Here is an 18,810-nt window from a genome sequence, read left to right on the forward strand (position 1 = left end):
CTTGATGGACTCCTTTTCCTATTTGGAACCAGTCTGTTGCTCCATGTCCAGTTCTAACTTTTGCTTCCTGACCTGCATACAAATTTCCCAAGAGGAAGATCAGGTGTTCTACACTAAAATATTACAAGTACATAATTTTCATTAGGTACTTGTAATATTTTAGTGTAGCTACCTGTAGGCTCTCCTTAAGGAGTAATTTGATTCCAAGCTTCAAGGGCCACTGTTTTTAATTGTTCATGCAACAAGGGAGAGCATTGTGTTTCAGCTTCTATGGCATCAAATTGTCCGGTGCCAGTTAACATTTCAAAAGTAATTTGGTTTTGGGGAGCACCAGCTCGAGCATTCTTGTTAGCATGATCTCTGGTTATATCATGAAACCATAGTATCCATTGAAGATATTCTCCTAGTTTAAGGAGAGCTTCTACTAAAATTCGCCAATCATAGGGAATAAAGTTTCCAATAGAAGATGCCACAGCATTTAGTAAAAGGCGAATGTGGGCCATACATAGTTACAGCCTTTTTCATTTGTTGAATGTGAAAAAAGTTAATACCTTCATATTGAGTTATTATGTGCCCTTGAGTGTCAGGATTTCTTAAAACTGGAAAGGCAGAAAATCCATCGGCTTCAGAGACTTGTGATTGCAAAGCCAGCAATTCAGAGAGCCTCTGTCGCTGAGAGCGAGTAAGTGCCGATTTTTTGCAAATATGAGTTTGTGCTAAGGACTCATCATTATTATCCAGAAAAGTATTGCCAGTTTGGGTGTCAAAAATTGTCTCAGGACAGTCATTGTCAGAATCATTAGGTCCTAGCAAAGGAGAATCTTTTGGATTTGTGCTTGCTGGCAGAGGAGGAGCTTTTGGAGCAGCCAGGGTATTGCTTGTAGGAAAATTCTGAAATATTTTATGTTGTTCTAATTGGGCTTTTTGTAAAGTTTCGTCATCTAATTCATATTCATGTAACAAGCGTTCTGTCTGTTGTCGAATATTGTGAGGGCTAGGATTACCTTGAAATGGCAAAATTACAGCTTTAATGAGACCCCATAGGGGCCAGAAATCAATTGGAATATTCTTTCCCTGCCTGGTGGCTCATTCAACATTTTCTTTGACCTGGTGTCAAATTTCTAAATCACAACTGCCTTCACCAGTGAACCAGAGATTATGCTTGACTACTGTTTGAAGGCAAGCCTCTATTCATTGGCAGGAAACCAAAAGTCTCTGAACTTTAAACAAATGGTGAAGTAAAGTAGAGAAATGATGGGGCTTTCCAGCCGTTTGACCAATGTCTTAGTACTTACCGACCTCAATAGGTCCCGACCTCAATAGGTCCTGAGTTGCTCCGCCCGAAATGCCACATATACCAGGTCCCTGTTCTGGGTGACACTTGTTGCGGTCCTTTAATGAACCAGAACCTGGTGGTCTGGAGTCGACAAAAAGAAAGTGAAAGAGGGAAAGAAGCTAATATTCCCTGGTTTATGCAGAGAACCAATAAAACCTTAGAACAGGGCTTCCACCACTCACAAAGGCACAGGGCATACTCTTGAGGAAGTCTTGAAAGCCCGGGCAAGAAAGAGAGCTCGGTGGGTTTCCACATTCCAGAGAATTAGCCAGAGGGAGAGGGGGAGAGAGAGAGAAAGAAAGAAAGAAAGACATGGGGATCCTAGCCTCTGGTGGAGCAAGGGTGTTTTAATGATCTTTCTGTGAGTATATACAGGCTGTTGTACAAGGAATTTCTTTCAACAATGATAAAAATCAGAAAACCAAACATACAGCAACTGTTATCAAGGGAACAAGGAATTAACAATGGTCATAAAGTCCATATCTCAAGAAAGAGGGTCGTGACTAAGTAGTTTTGTTGTAAGGAGAATGTTTACTGAACGAAATCCATGCATGTGTTTCATCTTATGACCTGAGATGCAGCGGTTCCTGGGAGCAGCATGCCATTCCACTCATTCCTGTTGCCAGAAACTGATAAGAAACAGAGGATTTAGGACAGACAGAAAACAGCACACAGGAATCCTCCTGTTAAACGTTCCCTGACAAGAGGCCAGCCAGGCCTGAGCTCCTGCAGGGGCTCGCCCAAGAAATAGTTCATGCTGGAAAGGAGTTACAAGACCTCATAATTTGCAGAGTTCAGTATTATGTATGGGCTTCTCAGGTGGCTCAGCGGGAAAGAATCTGCCTAACAAAGCAGGAGAAGCCAGGGACGCAGGTTTGAGTCCTGGGTCAGGAAGATCCCTGGGAGTGGGAAATGGCAATCCACTCCAGTATTCTTGTCTGGGTAATCCCAGGGACAGAGGAGCCTGGCAGGCTATTGTCCATGGAGTGAAAAAGAGCCTGAAACCACTGAGCGACTGAGCACAGCACAGCACAGCATTGGTATCATGCATAAATAAAGAAGCCTTCTGGTGGAATAGAATAGAAATTCCAGAAAAGGCTCAAATATACATGAAAATTTGTCATTGACTGAAAATAGCCTACCAAATTGGTAAAGCATGGACATTTAAAATAATTGTTATTCGGACAACTGAACAGCCTTAGAGGGGAAAAAACAGTATATGTATTTTTGATAACTATCCCACAGCAGGATAAACCCTAAATGATACACAATTTTGTATATTTTAGAGTGAAATGATGACAGTATTCTAAGAAATGGGTTTTATAATTTTGGAATAAGGAAAGTTTAACTAATTAAAATTTAGAATGCAGGACAAACACACGCAAACACACACACAACAAAAAAAATGTGTAAAAATAAATGATTCTAGATGCTAAAAAGTAGCAAGCCCCATAAGTATCAAATATAAATAATATAATGGAAAAAAATTGTTACAACTGATTTCTGGTAAAGTGGTCTTGGCTCCTTCTTTAATACAGAGGAAAAGTCTAAAGTATAAATTTTAAAAATGGGTAAAGCAGATGAATTAACAATTCACATAAGAAAATTATTCCTTCAACATACAGACAACAGCTTCATTTGTAAAAATAATAGTAATAATAAGTAAATTGTAATCTGAACAATGATACAGTGTAAAAATTCTAAGACATTTTCCTATGCATTGTGTATGTGTGGAGAGGAATATACAATTGACCAAAATCACAATTGTGCTCACTCTTTGAATTGATCAGTAAGCATGCACACATACTAAGATATGCAGTAGCATGATATTGCAACAAATTTGTGATTGAAAAAGTGTGAATATTTTATGATTTAATGAGGCTTGATTTCGATATTGTCATCTATTCTTTTTTCTCCCACAGTTATATGATATCTTTAAAATATGTCCTATAATTTCTGAAAAATTTCTAGTGCTTGAAAGTAGACTGGCTTATTGTGACCCAGTGCTTCTTAACCACAAATGAAAGTTATTTGTTTTTATTTTTTTTATTTATTTATTTTTTTTTAATTTTTAAACTTTACATAACTGTATTAGTTTTGCCAGTGAAGTAAGCCAGAAAGAAAAACACCAATACAGTATACTAACGCATATATATGGAATTTAGAAAGATGGTAACAATAACCCTGTGTACGAGACAGCAAAAGAGACACTGATGTATAGAACAGTCTTATGGACTCTGTGGGAGAGGGAGAGGGTGGGAAGATTTGGGAGAATGGCATTGAAACATGTAAAATATCATGTATTTGTTTTTAATTGTTTTAGATGTTGGAAAATTAAACTTGGCTTTAAGTATGTCCTTTTATAAAGATGTTTATTTATTTTTCAAAGCAATTCTGTAGTATCACCAGTCTTGAATCATATTTTTGTTGCTTGATTACTACTTTTTTATAATAAAAGGTAATTTATTTTTCTAAATTAGTTTCAGAAAAAAAATAGAAGCATAGCCAAAAGTAATAAAGAGTATTATGCTTTTTTTCCATGATAGAATATGCTCATTAAATAAAATTTAAGAAATAGAGGGAATTATGTACATACATATGATAAATGGTGTTCTAAACACTGCTTTTTACCTTAACAAAGAAGATATGTACAGTATGATTATGATTTGGTTTGCTTAAAAATATGCTTAATCCATGCTGTATGTAATTGCATTTTATTTATTTCTATAACTCTTTGGTTTTCCTTTGTGTGTAATTATCACAATTACAGTCAATTCTGGTTTGATAAAGATTTGACAATATGAATGATGTGAAGTGAGCATTCTCAGATGCGTTCCCTTGACACACATGCATATTTTCTGGTACATGGTTAAGGGTAAGATTTTCTTGATGAAGGCAGGCTGTGTGCTCATTACACGCTGTATAACTCATACACCAGCCTCAGGTGAGAGCTTTCATTACTCCATATCCTTTACATAAATGATAGGGTTAGTCTTGTTTATTTCATCCTTGTAATGAATGTGTCATAGATTTCATTTGGTTTTAATTTGCATTTACTGGTTGCTAATGAGTTATTTTCTTCTTTCTTCTGAGTATTTAGATTATTCTGTCTTGTGAAATGCATCTTTAAGTCTATTGTCAATTTTTCTCCTGAATTTTTGATGCTTTTGATTTAGAGCACTCCTTTAACTATAGTGTATTTAAACATTTTATATTGAAAATTTTCACCCTGAATAGCAGTATTTCTTAATACTGCTATTATTAAGTGCAACAGATTAATGTAAACATTATGACTAATAATTTTATCAAAAACACTTTTCTCGCACCAAAGTCATGAAGTTAATAAACATTATCCTGAAAAAGTCTCATTGTTTTGCATTTTACTTAAGTTTTAAAATTATCTGAGATTACATTTTAAAATAAATTTTGTGAAGTGAGGGTCAAGTTCTCTTTTTTTGCACCACTATATATAATTAAATTAATATAATTTATTAAAAGGCCATCTTTTCTATATTTTCTGCAGTATGAACTTTTGCTTATTCAAGTGTGCCCATGTTCTATAGTCATTCAACAAGTATTCTCTAAAGCTTTCCACATGCAGTAATCTTTGCTAGCTGAAATCTTTCGTTTTTAAGTAAGTTATAACAATACAGAGGGAGACAAAATAGAATATACATTATGAATTTTGGATAAAAATACTGGGAGGCCAATTGATAGATAAAATATAGTATATTGTTTTAGTACTTTGGCCACCTAACGCAGAGAGCCAACTCAATGTAAAAGACCCTGATGTTAGTAAAGATGAAGGCAAAGAAGGAGGAGACAGCATAGGATGAGATGGTTGGATATTAATAGTGTCACTGATTCAGTGGACTCTGAATCTGAGCAAATTCTGAGACATAGTGGAGGACTGAGGAGCCTGGTGTGCTACGGTCCATGAAGACACAAAGAGTTGGACATGACTTACCAAACTGAACAACAACAAATCAAATAAGCAGTGAATTTTTGCTGACAAAGACTAGTCCATTAAATATGAGATCAGCAAAAACATTAATTTCTTATAAATATAAACACTAGGGAGACAATCCTGATATCAGAAAGTCAAGCAGAAAATGGCAAGCTCCTGAGGATAATCAATTTATATCAATTTAATCAATTTATCAATTATAATCATATCAATATATGATTGATGTTCATCATCAACATCATCAATCAATATAATCAATTTAATACAGGAAGCAAAATTTCAAACAGTCCTTAATTAATACAAGAGAAGAACTAAGTGGGGGAAAAGATCACTAGCTCAAAGCAATGGATAAGATGTTAAACATTAAGGCAGTCATTTTCTCAAGGCTGTCGTGACATCCTTATTCCTCAGAGTACATATCATGGGATTAAATGTCAGGGTAACACAGTATAGAAAGGAGAAAAAAAATCTTTCCTGTAAAATTTTTGGAATCATGTCATAAATATGTAATGGTTCTAGGTTCACAAAATAAAGGCTCAACTATGGGGCTTCCCAGGTGGTGCTAATGGTAAAGAACCTACCTGCCGATGCAGGAGACATAGGCTCAATCCTTGTGTAGGGAAGATCCCCTGGAGAAGGGCACAGCAGCCCATTTAAGTGTTCTTGCCTGGAGAGTCCCATGGACACAGGAGCCTGGTGGGCCATGGTCCATAGGGTTGCAGAGAGTCAAACACAACCAAAGCAACTTGGTGCACACGCATGGTGTGATGTGAGCAGGTGGAGAAAACTTAGGCTCATCCTGTTGCTGATGGCAACATAGGATGGAGAAGTGATTTTACTGTAGGAGCCAAGTGTCAACTGAAAAGGGATCATGACAAACGATACACCAATGGTACAATTACAGAGACTAACATCTCATTCAGAAAAACATTGTCACAGGTTGTCAGGAAGCATTTAACAGGAGGCTTCCTGTGTGCTGTTTTGGATCTGTCATGAATCCTCTATCCTTTATTAATTCCTGAATATTCAGGAATTAAGCGGAGTAGCAAACTACTCCTGGGGGCTGAAGAATGCATGCATTTCCTTCATTAGTTTTTCATACAGTGATAAGTAACTATTTACAACCCTCTTCCTTTTTATGAACAATATGGTAAAAGTGATTATTTACAACCCTCTCTTTGATAAAAGAAGATTGATAAGAGGATTGCCTTATCAAAAGTCTGGACTTTTGATTTTTATCTTTTCTGAAAATAGTTACCTTGTAAGACAGTATAAATATCCACACTATGTTGAAATAAATGCCTTTGCTCCATCAGAATGTGGGTCCCTGTGTCTTTGTTTCTTTTTCTCTCTCTCTCTCAGGCTAATTCTCTGGAGCACAGAGGCTCACTGAGCTCACTTTCTTGCCCGGGCTTCTAAGACCCTCTGGTGAAGGAGCACTGTGCCTTCACCACCTCGAGAGGGAACCTGGTGCCTATATGCAGCAGTGCAAGACTCGTGTCAAAGGCTTTATTGGCTTTCTGCGTAAACCAAGGAATATCAGCCTCTTTCTCTCTTTTGCTTTCTTATCGTCAACTCTGGACCACCAGCTTCTGGTCCAGTAAAGGACCTCAACAAGCGGTGCCCAGAACAGGGGCCTGGTACACATTGCAGATTCAGACAGAGTGACCCCAAGGGCCTATTGGGGCCGGTAAGTACTAAGACGAGTAAAACGGCTGGAAAGCCCCATCACTTTTCTACTTTACTTCATCACTTATTGAAAGTTCAGGGACCTAATGAAACGTATGCTGATTTTTTAGCTAGATTCATTTCAGTCGCTCAGTCATGTCCGACTGTTTGCAACCCCATGAATTGCAGCACGCCAGGCCTCCCTGTCCATCACCAACTCCCGGAGTTCACCCAGACTCACATCCATCGAGTCAGTGATGCCATCCAGCCATCTCATCCTCTGTCGTCCCCTTCTCCTCCTGCCCCCAATCCCTTCCAGCATCAGAGTCTTTTCCAATGAGTCAGCTCTTCGCATGAGGTGGCCAAAGTACTGGAGTTTCAGCTTTAGCATCATTCCTTCCAAAGAAATCCCAGGGCGGATCTCCTTCAGAATGGACTGGTTGGATCTCCTTGCAGTTAGAAACTGCTATTTCCCATACTGTAATTGGAGAAGAAGCCAAAATGCAACTAGAGAAATTACTTGCTTATGAAAATGCAAATCAGGAATGTCAAAAAGCTATAGCTCCAATTCATGAGACAGGGACTATTATTGATTATTTGAAGGCTTGTCGCAATCTAGGATCAGAAACTCAAAAGATGCAATGCTAGCAGAAATAATGGTTGCTGCCTTAAGAAAGGGAAATGAAGGATGCTTTACATGTGACGATAAGAACCATTTAAAAGGGACTGTCCTAAGAAAGCTAACAAAAAACCTCCAAAAATCTGCCCTCAGTGCCATAGAGGAATGCAATGGGCCAAAGACTGTAAATCTAAATTTGACATTGAAGGAAAACCTATTCTGGGAAACTCCAAGCAGGGGACCCCCCAGGTCCCTACAAGAACACCCAGTAGAATGGATATATGCCCATTTTAGAGGAATAAAGTCACTTACACCCTACTTTGATTTAATTGCTCTAATCATTATTAATGGAAGAAATAGGACTAAAACTCTAATTGGTTCTGATCCTCATAAATTCTGATCCTCATATTGTAATACCTATCAATAAATCTCAATTTGAGAACACATTACAAACTTCTACATTTCCAAATAGTTTTTCTGAAATATTTTGGAAAATTTTCATTTTATTATCCTTCTTGGTACAAGAAGGATGTGGAATTTCTTCAAAAATACTGAATTTATTATTTCTCACATTATCAGCTCACAGCCTATACCACAAGCCGAGGTTTTTTATATAGATGGGACTAAAAATGCCAAAGCTTCATTCTGGTCTCTTAAGGAATATAAAGTATTTTATACAAATTTCATTCTGCTCAACAAAATAAATTATATGCTCTTGTTCAAGTCATTTGCCTACATCCTTACCCCATTAATATAGTCTCTGACTCTATATATTCAATTTTTGTGTTAAAAAAATATAAAAACCTCCACCATAAACTCCAATCAACTTATTATTCAATAACTCTTTTTCATACTACAATCTGTTGTTAGAAACCACAATTCTCCCATTTATATTACACATATTCGAGCACATTCTTGTCTTCCTGGCCCCATGACTTATGGTAATGAGCAGGCTGATAAACTGGTTTCTTTTGCTACTCCAGAGGAACAGCATGCTCTATTGCATAACAGTGCTGGCTCCCTACACCAGCTATGGAAAATCCCATACCTCCAGGCTAAAAAAAAAAAAAAATTATTAGTAATTGCTCTACTTACAGACCCATCTACATCTTTGACCCATCACACAAGATATTAATCCTCGTGATTTGCAACTTAATGAACTATGGCAAATGAATGTAACTCATTACCCTGAACTTTATTTTCTTTCTTACATGTCTGTATTGACACTAATTCTTCTTTTATTTGGGCCACACCTCTTCGCAGTGAGGCTACACAACACGTTATAGCTCACTTATTAGCTTGTTTTGCTGTAATGGGAACTCCTAGTTCTATAAAAACAGAAAATGGCCCCGCCTATATTTCTAGACACTTTAAACAATTTTTACAATGTTTTTCTATTAAACATATTGGAGGTATTCCTTATAATCCACAGACACAAGACATAGTCAAATGAGCACAGCACACACTAAAGTTGTAAATAAAAAATTAGAAAAGGGGGAATACACAGGAACACTACTGTCTTCCTTATCTAAAGCAGACTTTACTAGATTCCACATAAAATATTTTCTAAACCTATAACTATGTTAATACAGCTTTATTTGTTTTATTTTTTTTTAACTTACCACAGGGAGATATCTTAATGAGAGCAGAAAAACATTTTGAGGAATTGAAGGACACTTCTCTTCCTTCTGCCCATTTGGTACCAAGACAGGTTAACGAAGCAATGGAAATCTGGGAAACTAATCCTACAGGGAAAGGGGTATGCTTGTATTTCCCCAGATGGATCCAACAAACTCACATGGCTTCCTCTTCAGAAGATTCTACCCAAGGGGCCCCCAGCCTTCAAAATGGAGATGGGACAACAAGGATCCCAGGACGAAGAAATTCCAATACAGGCCATGGCGGCTCTAAAGATCTCCAGGAAGCACCGCCCTCGGCAACATCAACCTTATGATCTCCCCACTTGGGGATAAATAAAAACACTTACTAATTTGGTCTCGCAACAGGGAATGCCTCGGAGTCCTGAATATGTTTTCCTGACAATGCTCTGTCTCTTGGCTTGTACCTTTCCTGCTCAAGCTCTGACTAATCATACTTATTGGGCTTACATACCCAACTCCCCTCTACTACAGGTGGTTGAATGGACAGAGAGAGGACCAATCTTATCATCTAATGACTCCACACATATGCCTTCTCCCTGCAGCATTAAAGGGCCCTCGCACCCTGAAGAAGAAGGAAAACTAATTAATATTTCTCTAGGTTATGAAGTCCTTCCTTTGTGCATGGGCCCAGCAGAATTATGCATAAACGTTAGCTGACAAACTTGGGCTTTCACCCTGCCTCCCAAAAAGGATTTTTGGACATTGCTTGGAGTATTTACTGCCCTTTCTTTGTCTGTGAACCATGTTTATACTACTGAGACTTTAGGGAAAGAGTTAGGGAAAGAACAGAGATCATTATGCAAAGGGTTCACTTATAAGAACTTTACATATACTCCTGTTCACTGGGACAAATGTCAAGCCAAATCAGGAAAATTAATGTTTGTGGCTAATCATACAATTGTTAATTGGGGACCCCATGGTATGTGGTTATCTAACTGCTCAGAAGATGTTAATAGCTCTGTGTGTGACTATGCTACTCAGGTGACGTGGGACGTCACTGACACTGCGATGGAACAGTGACTTGACGGACTTCTTGGGTGACTTGATGGTGGATTAGCCCCACCTCATCCTAGGATCGTCCTCGATAAACAGAGTGGGCCTGAACAATGAGACATTTGGAAACTTGCTGTGAGCACTGAAGAACTTGGAATTTGGACTGAACATTTCACAGGGACCAGTCGTGGTAGTAGTAACTATTTCTTTTGCTATAATCAGTCATATTTTATACAGGCCTGTGTCCCACTTCCTTTTGTTATAGCCATAGGGAATTTACAATTTAATAAGACTTTACATTCTGTAACTTGTATTAATTGCAAACTATATACTTGTCTTAACTCCTCTATCTCTTTAAGAAATGATTCCCTTTTGATTCTTCAATCTTGACGTAATTTGTGGTTACCAGTAAATCTCCAACGACACTGGGAAGAAGGTCTCATGGCTGGACTTGCTTCTAGATTACTTACTAAACTGCTCCAACGATCTAAATGATTTGTTGGATGGCTGATTCTTGGCATGTTGGCGTTAATAGCTATTTACACCACTGCTGCCATCACCGGTGGTGCTTTACATACCTTGATTCAAACACATAATTTTATCCAAATATTGGACTGAAGATGCTCATAATATGTGGGCTACTCAGGCTCAGGTAGATGAGGATATTCAAGTGGAAATACAGGAACTAAAAACAGCCATCAAATGGGTCAGAGATCAATTAATAGATTTGCACAATCAAGAGATACTAAAATGTGATTGGAATTCTCAATTTTGTGTTACTCCCATTCATTTCAATCATAGTGCCTACAACTGGGAACAAATCAAATTTCACTTACAAAATATACATGATAATGCCTCTCTGAATGTACAATTACTGCAAAAGGAAATCTTAGAAACTTTTTCTAAACGTCTCCCCTTTTCCGTTAATTTGGAAACTTTAGTGGAACAACTAGCTGTTCAATTATCTGGGCTACACCCACGAGGATGGTTTCAAAATATTACCCACAGCATCAGGTCTGGAACTGTACTTTGGTGATTGTCCTGGTAATTATATTTGTTGTTTATCATTGCCTTTCTATAAGGTTGGTTAATACTAAACAAACTCAATTTGTCAGGACCTTTTTTACAAATATAATAAAATAGGGGGAATTGTCAGGAAGCATTTAACAGGAGGCTTCCTGTGTGCTGTTTTGGATCTGTCATGAATCCTCTGTCCCTTATTAATTCCTGAATATTCGGGAATTAAGTGGAGTAGCAAACTACTCCCGGGGGCTGAAGAATGCATGCATTTCCTTCATTAGTTTTTCCATATGGTGAAAAATAACTATTTACAACCCTCTTCCTTTTTATGAACCATATGGTAAAAGTGACTATTTACAACCCTCTCTCTTTGATATGGATTGCCTTATGATAATTTGTAAGTCTGGACTTTTGATTTTTATCTTTTCTGAAAATAGTTACCTTGTAAGACAGTATAAATATCCACTATGTTGAAATAAACACCTTTGCTCCATCAGAACTTGGGTCCCTGTGTCTTTCTCTCTCTCTCTCTCTCTCTTTCTCTCTCTCTCTCTCTCTCTCTCTCTCTCTCTCTCTCTCTCTAATTCTCTGGAGTGCAGAGGCTCACTGAGCTCACTTTCTTGCCCGGGCTTCTAAGACCCTCTGGTGAAGGCGCACTGTGCTTTCACCCCCTCGAGAGGGCGCCTCGTGCCTACGTGTAGCAGTGCAAGCCTTGTGTCAAAGGCTTTATTGGCTTTCCGTGTAAACCAAGGAATATCAGCCTCTTTCTCTCTCTCTTTTACTTGCTTATCATCAACTCCAGACCACCAGGTTCCAGTCCATTAAAGGACCTCAACAACAGGCCAGCTTGTAGTTAGATCCAAAAAATGACAGAGGGAAAATCTGGCATGTTTGCCTTATCCTGACTGTAACACCACTGAGCCAAGAGCCAGGCATCATCAGCTGAATACAGAGCTCCTGGTTTATAACTAGAGGAAATTGCGGAAGTTACAGTTGGCCACATAGAAGTCATGGGTCATAACTGTCAAAACCAAGTATTCTGTGTTCCCAAGAATACAAATAAAATATATCTTTGTAGTGCAGGCAAAACTATATATATTTTCTTACTGTGAAGGCTTATGAATATTCTAGTTTTCCAGGAAGGAAAAGTTACTGACAAAAAAAAATATGGAAATTTGAGAGCCTGGTCAACTCTGATTATAAGAGTATTGTTGTTGCTTCTCATCAGGATAATCACATAAAAAAGGAAAATATTGCAAAGAGAAACACTCAGACATTGGGAAAACAGAAAAATAGAAAAGAACCAGTGTTATCACTGAAGTGAGATGTGCTTCTTGGTTGTGTGTGTGTGTGTGTGTGTGTGTGTGTGTGTGTGTGTTTGATGTTCTCTCTGTGAAAAGAGTGAAATCAATAATTTTTATTTTATATAGTAATTTTATTTTATATAGTATAGCTATATATAAATATATATTTGTTGTTGCTTTTCAGTCTTCCAGTCATGTCTGACTCTTCACAACCCTATGGACTGCAGCACTCCAGGCCACTATGTCCCTCACCGTCTTCTGGAGTTTGCCCAAGTTCATGTCCATTGCATCGATGATGCCATTCAACCATCTCATCTTCTGATGCCCTCTTCTCCTTCTGCCCTCAATCTTTCCCAGCATCAGGGTCTTTTCTAATGAGTCAGCTGTTTGCATCAGGTGGCCAAAGTATTGGAGCTTCAGCTTCAGCATCAGTCCTTCCAGTGTATATTGAAATATATATATTGATATTATATAAAATATATATTATACATATGTAAAAGTGTCTATGTAAATATGTATCCATTTCATAATCTTAAATTTATCTCTGTTTGTAACTATTATTAAAGCCTTTTTGTCTTTTTTTAAAGACATGACCAAACATTATATATTCTGGCTCTGATTAGTCCATAAAAAATATGCTATTTCTTTCAAACATCAAATATTATTTGGCTGATATTGAAATTTCTCTGTTAGCTACTAAATATGCTGTAAAATGTTGGGAGGCAATAAGAAAAGAAGAAATGCAGTAATTTTCTTCCATATGTAGTTTTTATTTTCTGGATAAAATTTATTATTTTTGTGATGTGCATATTATTCTCTTTGTAATAAATCCATAGTGCAAAAAAGTATAAATAAATAAATAAGTCAGACATTATCTGAACTCCTGTCACTATAAAGAAGCCCATTCTATCTTGTAATACACATCCAGATATTGCTGACATATATACACACCAACTAGAAAGATGCACATGTGAAACGATATATGAATATATGGAAGCTATCTCCCTTTGTTTTACAAAAATAGTTATGTTTTACATATGTATTTATCTACTTACTTACAAGTCTGAAAAGCTTGGGATTTCCTCACTGATATGGCTCCAAAACATTGTCTTGAGAGACTGTGCAGCATCACATGGTAAACAGTTGCCCATGAATAATATGTTCCATATGAGAACAGCTTACCTTTGCTTTGCTAATGTTGTCTTTTGCAGTATTAAAAAAGCTTTTAATAAACATCCTTGAACAAACACAATTAACCATGATTTTTGTGCAAATATTTTTATGAGGCTTCATTGATATAGTTTTTAAAGTTAAAAAAAAATTCTACATATTTTTAAAAATCACTGTTCCCAAAAGATACAGAATTTATTCCAGATGATTAGAATAAAAACACCATAATAAAAAGACTGCTTACACAGTGTATCACTTTCCTAGATCTATTGTAACAAATTATCACAAGTTGAGTGGTTTAAGGAACAGAAGTTGAGTTTCTCACATCTTTAAAAGCCAGTGTCCCAAATCACAATGTTGACAGGGTTTTCCTTCACAGACTCTAAAGGGATAGTCACTCCTTGCCTCTTTCAGCTTTCAGTGATCCTTGACCTGCTTTGCTTCATGGCTGTATCACTCCCGGTTGCTTCCTCCATCTTCACGTGATATTCTTTTATGTGTTATTGCATCTCTATTTTTAACTTAATCTCTCTACCCCCCTTATAAGAAATAAGAACACTTATCACAGGATATAGTGTCCTTCCCTTAAATTAAGATAATCTTATTTCAAAGTCCTTAACTGAATTATATCTGCAAAGGCTTTTATTTTCCTAATAAGTTCAGGTTTGCAGATTGTAACCTGACATATATTTAGAGGGATCAACATTCAACCCAATGCAGTTTATAGTTTAAAAGCCAAATATTCCTAATACTAATGAGACACTACAAAGGCAAAACATGAAGCTACAAGCCAGAGAAAGTGGTGTCACTAGAGAACAGTCAGCATTGAGGTAACAAAAGATCCTTTCAGGGTTTGTACTCTGAAAGGAATATGGACAGTTGCAAAACAGAGAAAGAAGGGGAAATTGCTAGAAAACACTCAGATTCCCCTACTCCCACCAACTTGGATGCAGTTATTATTTTCTCATCATCTAAATCCAATCGTAAGTACAGAAAAGGACAGCGACTATGCCTGAAGGAATGGGAAGTTTCAAGCAAATTTCTTACAGGGCATGACCATGATCATTAGTTATATCGCAGTTGGCTATCATTTTATTGATCAGGAAATCTCTTAACTCACTCTTTCCTAGTGAGAGGAAAGATAGGTCTTCAGAATAGATCATTGCCATGGAGATAATGTGTGCTTTGATAACCCAGAAACCCTTAACTCTTTGAAACTAGGGTCTTTTACTTAATGTGAGATGGCAGTGATGATATTAACTATCATTTTATAGGAACATAGAAATAATGCTAGATGATATTTTCTGATGTATTTACATGAAAAACATAGAAACAAATTTCTTCTGTAATTTCAAGCCTTCAAATCAAGTTGATAATTTACTTAGTAGTTTTCTCAGTGCTACAGTGATATCTTTGTTCCTCAGAGTATATATAATGGGATTCAACTTTGGGATCAAAACTGAGTAGAAAAGAAAGATCAGCGTCCCAGTTTCTTCAAACTGATTTGGTTTGGGCTGTAATCAGGTGGTAGAGGCTGTGCCGTAGAATAAGACCACCACTGTGAGGTGAGACGAGCAAGAGGAGAAGGCTTTAGCCCTCCATCTGGTGGATCACGATTTCATAATGTTGGAGATGATTTTGCCATTAGGAGACAACAGTCAACAGAAATGGAACCATGATGAACACCACTGCAACTACATAAACTGCTATCTTGTTCACAAATGTGTCCCTACAAGTAAGCTTGAATACTGGGGGAGGTCACAGAAAAGATGATTAATTGTGGTAGACCCACAAAAGGGCAGAGAGAAAACCTGTCATGTTTGCCCAATTACAACAGGAACTCCACTGACCCAGGAGGCAGTGACCAGCTGGACACAGACTGGGGGATCAGACCATAGTGAAGAGGGTTACAAATGGCCATGTAGTGGTCATAGGCCATGACAGCCAGGAGGAGACACTCTAAACCTCCAAACAGAAGGACCTAGCATGTGTGTAGCACAGGCAATGAAAAAATGTGTCCTTTCTGGTTCAGAAGGTCCACGAGCATTCTTGGGATAATGACAGTTACATAACAGATTTCTAAAATGGAAAAATGGTTGAGGAAAAAGTACATGGGTGCCGGGGTCCAGACCCAGTTGGATCCAGGGATTCCCTCAGGATGATGGCGTTGGCGATTAGAATAGCAAAGGCTGAGAGATTTTTTTTAGATGCTCAATAATAACTGGTTTACATGAGAAATCAATAAAGTTCGTGACACCAAACTTGCTCTGACCATGAAGGCCGCAGGCGCCCTCTCGAATAGTGGAAGGTGCCCCACCTTAGGCACCTTCTCTAGTGGGTCTTAGAAGCCCAGGCAAATAAGTAGTTGCAGAGGACCCCTGTGCTCCAAATTATTTTGGCATGAAGGAAGAACAGAAAAGAAAATGAGGAAAAGGAAACAAGAAAGAACAACAAGGGGAGACCAAGCTTTGGTGAGCAAGGCCCGTAGCTTTATTTTCAACAGGGGCTTTTATACCCTAAGTTGCACATAGAGGATAATAGGGGGTGTGAAATCATGCAAAGTCAGCAGTCTTTGATCCTTATCGAAACCAGGGTTTCTTTTCTGCAAATTTATTGTATACAAATGGTTTAGGTGATTTACATCATCTTCTGGCCAGAAGGCCTGTTAACATTTTATGACTCTGATAAAGGTTTGTCAACCATAAGACTTATTTTCTCTAAGAGTAATTATTTTAAAGTTTGACGCCATCCTCTGAAGGTGTTAGATAAAGTTGCATTCCTATAGGGCAGAGGGGCAGTGGGTTTACAACAAAGGAAATAATTTATTACCTTAAGGGTCTAAAGTTGTTAACACCAAGGCCACTACTTATATTTTCTACATACCAACTATATCAATTAATACACTCCCAAGGATACAATACAGGGGATGTGGAAACTTGGCAGCAAGCATTGGCTCCACAATGAAATCTTCTACTAGTTCTATTCTGACAATTTCTAACTCTCCAAGAGGCTCTATACTATTTGAATATCTTAAGCTCCTCATGCCTTTCACAGTTGGGAGACTGTAAATAATCATAAGCATAGCTGTAGGAGTCCGGGTAAATGTGTCAGGCAAGTTAGAGAGTCATCTGAGGGGTTTGTGGACTAAAACACTCTTGTCATGCCCAGGAACTTTATTAACTGGAGCTGTAAGTTAACTCTTTTTCAGAGAGAGAGATGGTGGTGGGGGACAGCCCCCCGTAAAGTCAGAGGTGTAGGTGAGAGCACAAAGCAGTAAAGTAGACAGACTCTTCTTTTGGGGTAGATGCTCAGGAAAGCCCAGAGGGGCACCCCTCGAGTTCTGGCTTGCCTTGCCCACCAGAACTCTCCCACATAACCTTGTTATGGGTGGGGACTCCCATGTTGGCTCCGAGCACATGGGGGTTTGGAGAGTAGGGTCAATTTTTGTTATCAGTACAATGATACTATTGCACATCAGGATGGTCAGATAGAGAACTTAAAATATCCCAAAAAGAATCCATTGGAAATTGGGAATATCAGAAAACCCCAAGATGATAAATTCCATCATTGTGGTGATATTTGATTTTTCTGTTCTTAATTTGTACTTCATCTGTAGATATGGTAAATTCAAGATAGTTAATTTATTAATGCTTTTGAGCAACATTTCCCTTCTGTTAACTGAATTAGATGCATGAACTTATTTACATAATCCATGCAAGTATTGCCTCTTTTGCCTTGCTCAGTTTCTAAGAAAGGAGATTTGAAACCTCATCAATGAACTGATGTACAGTTAAAATCAATTAGAGAAATAAAATCTTCATTTTCTTATACTTGGATGTAGTGATATCAGAGGGCTTCCCTGGTGTCTCAGCAGTAAAAGAATTTGCCTGGAATGCAGGAGATACAGGAGATGTGGGTTTGATCCATGGGCAAGGAAGATCCCTTGGAGGAGGGGATGGCAACCCACTCTAGTATTCTTGTCTAGAGAAGTCCATGGACAAGGAGCCTGGTGGGCTATGGTCCATGGGATCACAAAGAGTCAGACATGATGGAAGTGACTGGACAGTAGAAGTAATGATACCAGAAACAATAAGATGCATGCATTTTTATTTAGAGCTTATTGTACAGGAATAGTATTAAATTATTTCAAACCCTTTTAAAAGTGAAATTATATATGAAACAGGCTTGCTATTGTTTTTCTTTGGGTTCATCAATTTCTTTTTCTGTATCTATTGACTTATTCCTTTTCCTTTCAATTCAAAGCTTTTCACTTAAAACTTTTGCCTAATTCTTATTTAAAATATGTTAAGTCCTCCCACTTCTACTCCAATGAGAACTGACTTTCTTAAACTCATTCCTTGTTACTGGGGGAACAGATATATGTAATAGTATTGTTCTCTACTGTGTACTTCACCCGTCAGTTATGCTACACATGGAAAGCATTAGTTACATCATGGGGTCCAATAACATTCCCTATTAATACCCATTGTACACTGCATTACAAATACTGATTAACCTTTAAATCATTCCAAAAATATGACCCATTCTTCAGGATATTCAGAGTTCCCTGATAGCTCAGTTGGTAAAGAATCCACCTGTAATGCAGGAGACCCTGGTTTGATTCCTGGGTCAGGAAGATCCAATGGAGAAGGGATAGGCTACCCACTCCAGTATTCTCGGGTTTCCCTTGTGACTCAGCTGGTAAAGAATCTGCCTGCAAGGTGGGAGACCTGGGTTCAATCCCTACCAGGGTCCAGCCACGGTTGGATCTAGGGATATCTTCAGGAGGACAGCGTTGGTGAAAGGACAGTAAAGGGGAGAGACAGAGGCTTGATCTGACTGGTTTATGTGGGAAACCAATAAAGTTCGTGACACCAAACTTGTTCTGACCACGGAGGACATGGGCGCGCTCTCAAATAGCTGAAGGTACTCCATCTTAGGCACCTTTTCGAGTGGGTCTTAGAAGTTCAGGCAAGTAAGTGGTCTCAGAGAGTCCCCACGCTCCAAATCAGTCATCTTGAAGGAAGAACAGAGAAGAAAAGGATAAAAAAGGAAGCAAGAATGACACGGGG

At 38.0% G+C, this 18,810-nt stretch overlaps 1 pseudogene; it reads right to left on the reverse strand.

The window, feature by feature from the left end:
- Positions 1-15,102: 15,102 nt before the first annotated feature.
- On the reverse strand, positions 15,103-17,333 carry LOC129636991 (olfactory receptor 10AG1-like; annotated as a pseudogene).
- Positions 17,334-18,810: the final 1,477 nt, after the last annotated feature.

The sequence above is a fragment of the Bubalus kerabau genome, chromosome 22 (assembly GCF_029407905.1).
Source record: "Bubalus kerabau isolate K-KA32 ecotype Philippines breed swamp buffalo chromosome 22, PCC_UOA_SB_1v2, whole genome shotgun sequence".
NCBI lineage: Eukaryota > Metazoa > Chordata > Mammalia > Artiodactyla > Bovidae > Bubalus > Bubalus kerabau.